We start from the raw sequence: 6,341 nt of genomic DNA, 5'->3' as shown, positions 1-6,341 counted from the left end.
TGTGCATGTAGAGAACTCCACCTTACACCTATCACTGTCTCAGAAGTAGATAACAACTGTAGACTGACCCCAATGGATATCACAAGAGTGATACTATTCACAACAGATTTGTAGAGTTACCTCCTCTAAAAAATATTGTAGTGACTCTTCTGGCTTAACCATGATGTAAATGTATATCACAACATGGAGAATATTCACAGTAAGAAGAAAAAGTTTCTTATACAAAAGAGAATTCATTGAACAATTTCACAGCCTTTTGGGTGGTAATGTAATGTATGGTTCCTTACAACTATTATACAAAAAGTGGAAAACTAATATTTAAATGATATGGTCTGTATCAGACTATACTTGTATATTGGGTAAAGTGCATGCTGGGAACTTGACCTTATATAGACTATACTTGTATATTGGGTAAAGTGCATGCTGGGAACTTGACCTTATATAGACTATACTTGTATATTGGGTAAATTGCATGCTGGGAACTTGACCTTATAAAGACTATACTTGTATATTGGGTAACTTGCATGCTGGGAAATTTATCTTATAAAGACTATACCTGTATATTGGGTAACTTGCATGCTGGGAAATTTATCTTATATAGACTATACTTGTATACTGGGTAACTTGCATGGTGGGAATTTAACCGTATATAGACTATACTTGTATATTGGGTAACTTGCATGCTGGGAACTTGACCTGATATAGACTATACTTGTATATTGGGTAACTTGCATGCTGGGAACTTGACCTTATATAGACTATACCTGTATATTGGGTAACTTGCATGCTGGGAAATTGATCTTATAAAGACTATACTTGTATACTGGGTAACTTGCATGGTGGGAATTCAACCTTATATAGACTATACTTGTATACTGGGTAACTTGCATGGTGGGAATTCAACCTTATATAGACTATACTTGTATATTGGGTAACTTGCATGCTGGGAACTTGACCTTATATAGACTATACTTGTATATTGGGTAACTTGCATGCTGGGAAATTGATCTTATATAGACTATACTTGTATACTGGGTAACTTGCATGGTGGGAATTTAACCTTATATAGACTATACTTGTATATTGGGTAACTTGCATGGTGGGAACTTGATCTTTTGAAATAAGGGTTTTACTTTCCAAAACAGGTTGGGAAATAAACTTGGAGTATTATTTCCTACATCCGAATATCATATGCATTTTATTGACCTGGAAGAGGTTTATATCAAGTCAGTATTGACCTGGAAGAGGTTTATATCAAGTCAGTATTGACCTGGAAGAGGTTTATATCAAGTCAGTATTGACCTGGAAGAGGTTTATATCAAGTCAGTATTGACCTGGAAGAGGTTTATATCAAGTCAGTAGAAAAGCAAATAAAATATTGAGGCCAAATGGTACTGTAATATTTTTTTAACATTACTAATCATGCATCTTTGAATCTAATGTCCATTTTTTTAACATTACTAATCATGCATCTTTGAATTTAATGTCCATTTTTTTAACATTACTAATCATGCATCTTTGAATCTAATGTCCATTTTTTTAACATTACTAATCATGCATCTTTGAATCTAATGTCCATTTTTTTAACATTACTAATCATGCATCTTTGAATCTAATGTCCATTTTTTTAACATTACTAATCATGCATCTTTGAATCTAATGTCCATTTTTTTAACATTACTAATCATGCATCTTTGAATCTAATGTCCATTTTTTTAACATTACTAATCATGCATCTTTGAATCTAATGTCCATTTTTTTAACATTACTAATCATGCATCTTTGAATCTAATGTCCATTTTTTTAATATTACTAATCATGCATCTTTGAATTTAATGTCCATTTTTTTAACATTACTAATCATGCATCTTTGAATCTAATGTCCATTTTTTTAACATTACTAATCATGCATCTTTGAATCTAATGTCAATTGCATAAAGTAAATCTATGGAATGGCAGCAAAGCTTGACTATTCAGAAAAGAGGTATGAAGTACATGAAAGAAAGTACAACATATTAAAAGGGCAAAATATTTTACATGTACACCCTAAGTAATGTCATTAGAGATGAACTTGGACACAAGATAATGAATAAGACTGATGCATGAAATGCAGTCAACGGTAGTAGTCAGGCAGCTTTACTTTCTATTTCATCTAGGGATTCCAAGAATGTTCAATGAGCATTCTAAATCAGTTATATTGCAACAGACATTAGTTTTCCTTTTATTGTGTGTCGGTGTGTGTATTTTGTGTTTTTTATATCGTTAATGTAGCTTTAAAAATTTCAGCTATGATGTCTGCAGTGTGACAGTTTACTGTGATGTTTAGCACTGGGGCATTGTCTCACAGACATGTGACATTATGTCAAACCCAGACATATTATCCTGATGCAAGAGTGACCTGTCCTAACATTAACTTCTTAATAATGAGTGCCAAGCGAGGCAGCTGCTAATACCATTTTTATGTATTTGGTATGACAAAACTGGCTTCAAACATGTGACCTCTGCCAACAAAGGTGAATGCTCTAACTACATTGCAAAATAAGATGTGGAAACCATAATCACAGAGGAATACTTCTCTAGTTAATACCTACAATATATTAGCATTGTGTAATATAAATGCCAATATAGTTGAAGGAAATGTTTATTGCCAAAACAGAGGACAACTCTTGTGAAAAGTTTGTGAATACAATAATTAGTCACATCTTCTGATCACCATTGTACATACATACTGAATACAATAATTAGTCACATCTTCTGATCATCACTGTACATACATAGTGAATAAATAATTTGTTACATCTTCTGATGATAACAATTGTACATACATAGTGAATACAATAATTAGTCATGTCTTTTGATGATCACCATTGTACATATGTAGTGATTACAATAATTAGTCATGTCTTCTAATGATCACCATTGTACATACATAGTGAATACAAGTTCAAGTTCAGTTCATTTTCTTCATGCACTGGCTAATGTACAGCATAATTATGTATGGCAAAATCCCCAATGTACAGCATAATTCTATAAGGAAAAATCCCCCTCCCCCCAATGTTCAGCAGAACTATAATTTGACACTGTCATCATCATCGCCCTGAATGATTTTAGCTGTCATCTACTTTCATTCTTCTGGAACACCAGGAGCTTATTTGACCTTTTTGACACTCAAGGTTCTTTTTAACAGGAGCCTCTTGTATATTGTTGAACATGACAATCAAACTTTGGTTTAATATCTCCTTCAATTTTGTAAATATCTTCTTCACTTTGGATTCCCATGAAAGATGCCCAAGATATGTACTTTCCTCATCTGAACTCGTGCAGCTGTTCACCAGCACCTTCCTTATTTTTGCCATTTTTCCAGAACTCCATTATTCTTTCTTTTCCAATGCAGAGAGTCACCTTTGGATTTCTGCTGCATGATTAAAAAAAGGAAACTATATATATATATATATATATATATATATATATATATATATATATATAAACACCCACCCACCTAAACATACTATAACACTAGTCATGGAAGTTTTCTTTAGGACTCATCGTACTAATTCAACTCCTATAGTAAATAGATGGAAACAACTTGATATTCAAAATTCAATAACTTATCATTTTTGGGAGCTGATGATCAGACCTATATTTCTCCATGCACAACTATCTTTGGTACAATCATCTGTGTGGAGAACACCATATGAACATTTTGTGATTTACATGTGCATGAAACACATGTTATCTATTCTACACCAATTGCATCAAGAGAATTTTGTCTATATTTTTTTAAAATTAGATAGTATAAGCTCTTAAAAAGATATTTTTATTAAAATTTTACTTTTCTTTATTAACCAATTATGGACCACCAAACCCGTATATACTCTACTTTTTGTTCACCCAATACTAGACTGGTTCACAATTTTTCCACATAATTAATACCATGTGTCATCTAACCAGATCTAAATTTTTTAGAATGTATTGTGAAAATATAATATTGTAATGGCATTTTATGTGATACCACTGTATATAGCTAAATTGCATTCACATTATATGATGCTGTATTTTATTGTACATATTAATGGTTTATTCTTGTTATTAAACAATTGTTTTCTGCATTTGTATCTTCATGTTATCTTTCTATGGCATACATGCTACACAAAAGAAACACAAGCATGCTGACATCAGCAAGTCTTACGTCACAGGGTATCAAATTAAAATAACATGACACCTTGTATTTTCATCTTTCACTGGCTATAAGACAAGTTTAACAGTTAAAAATTTCAAAATTACATTTTTTGCTTTCTTTCTGACTCACACAGAAATAAGATACAGTACATCCCTATTCCTATCATTCAAACCAGACAAATATGTGTACCACATGACAGATGAAAATGATAAGAGGTCATTGACCTTCTGTGACTAAGACAAATACATAAACTCATGAAGCATCAAGAGATCCTGACATTCCAAAATTATTTAAAGTATCAACACATGTGATTTGTCACCCCCAAATCATAACAAAAAGGTATAAAAGCTCCAAAAAGTTCTGTAAGTTTTATTCTAATGAAAACTTAAATAAATGGGTGCTACTATTTAGTATAAAAATATGGGAAATTATAAAGAAGTAATGAACAGACAGAGTCATTTCTTTAAGCCTGGTAATGTTCGCCACAACAAGGGGAAAAAATGTACATCAACTCAAAAGACAAAGCCACTTTTGGTTTGTTACATAAGAACAACAAGAAACAAATTTTGAAAAAGCTATCCAAAGTCTCTACTATGCTGACACTGATGATGGAGATGGAAAGCCCATGTGCAAACTGCTGCGGCCCAAGCCAAGAAGTAAGCTGGAGGTGGAGAAATATGTGGAAAACTTTACAATGCCAAGATAAGTCCATGTTTCTATGCAATAATCATACACTGATATCATTTATCACTGCATAAGCTACATGGTAAATTTAAGTAACAGAACTAAATTGCAAGTTGTCTAATACATAAATATATACTTACGTTTAGCCAAAACTCACAAAAAATTAAGAAAAAACCCAAAAATCCTTATTGTGGCAACTTTCCACTTCAAACAGTGTTAAATTACTTACATTTCAAGCTAAATCTGAATAAAACGCATAAATTATTGAAAAACAGAAACAAAGCAAGCATTGTAATCACCCACTTCCAAAGGGAGGTAATATACCTTGATTTTGCATACCAAGTAGCAGGCTCCAATTTACAGCTAAAGGATTCTATACTACCACTTGAAAGTAAGTGCAGAGCAATGTTGACTTCCTAAATAGTTAATATGAAGGGCTTATACATTTGAAGAAAACAGACAATCTAGAGGTACACAACATTACAACTGATCCAGACACTGCTAGTTACCGGGCTAGCCGTAACTCCCTTAATGAGCCTTGATCGCTAGAAAGCTTGCCTATTAATAGTATGTTATAAGCATTTTAGTGACAAAAAGTCCATAAATAATGACAACTAGAGGTAAATGGCAATGACAAGTAGAGGAAATCTGCATATTTTCTAAATAAATTGTGTGACTCATTCACTATACCGCACAGTCATATACATGAGATATGAATTGACATGACTTGAGTACCTAACTTGTACCAAAGATCTTTCTGTACTGATGACAGCAAGATAGTAAAACACAGAAGGATAAAGGAATTCCAACTTTTTAAATTTTCAAAAGTGTTCAATCCAGGTAACCATTAAATTAAAAGAAATCAGGCAAATGTACCTGTCTCCTGTCAATTCAAGGTGAAAATTTTGGGAATAAAGGGACTGGTGATGATTAGGTTGAAACTTTCATTATAGTGGCAAGTTTGTCATGAACATGTATTCCAGATTCTACTTTTCAATTAAAAAATAAAATCACCAAATACTTATCACATATTATGAAAAATAATAATTCTCCTATGTTGTATCTGTTATATTGTAACATAATGTGGTAAATAGTCTTAGATGGGAACTTCAAAAATAGAAACTCCTTTTAAAAAATAAATGACTAATGTTAGTTAAACACAAGTCAACTCATTCCACTGTGTAACTAATACTAGTTACATGTATGACTAATGCTAATTAAATACAAGTCATCTCTTCCTACTGTGTTACTAATATTACTACATACAAGTCATCTCATCACACTCTGACAAATACTATTTATTTGTAAGTTATTTTTTCTCACTTTGTGCCTAATTCCAGTTAAATTCAAGTCATCTCTCACCTCTGTGTGACTTGTTCTAGTTAAATACAAAACATATCTTCCCACAGTGTGACTAATACAATGCAAGTCAAATTTTCACACCGCCTGATTAATCCTAGTTAAATATAGGTCATCT

This window comes from Sinohyriopsis cumingii, unplaced genomic scaffold (genome assembly GCF_028554795.1).
Source record: "Sinohyriopsis cumingii isolate HCF-2022 unplaced genomic scaffold, ASM2855479v2 utg000426l, whole genome shotgun sequence".
Lineage (NCBI taxonomy): Eukaryota > Metazoa > Mollusca > Bivalvia > Unionida > Unionidae > Sinohyriopsis > Sinohyriopsis cumingii.
The sequence above is the reverse complement of the archived record's forward strand: the minus strand, read 5'-3'. Positions refer to the sequence as shown.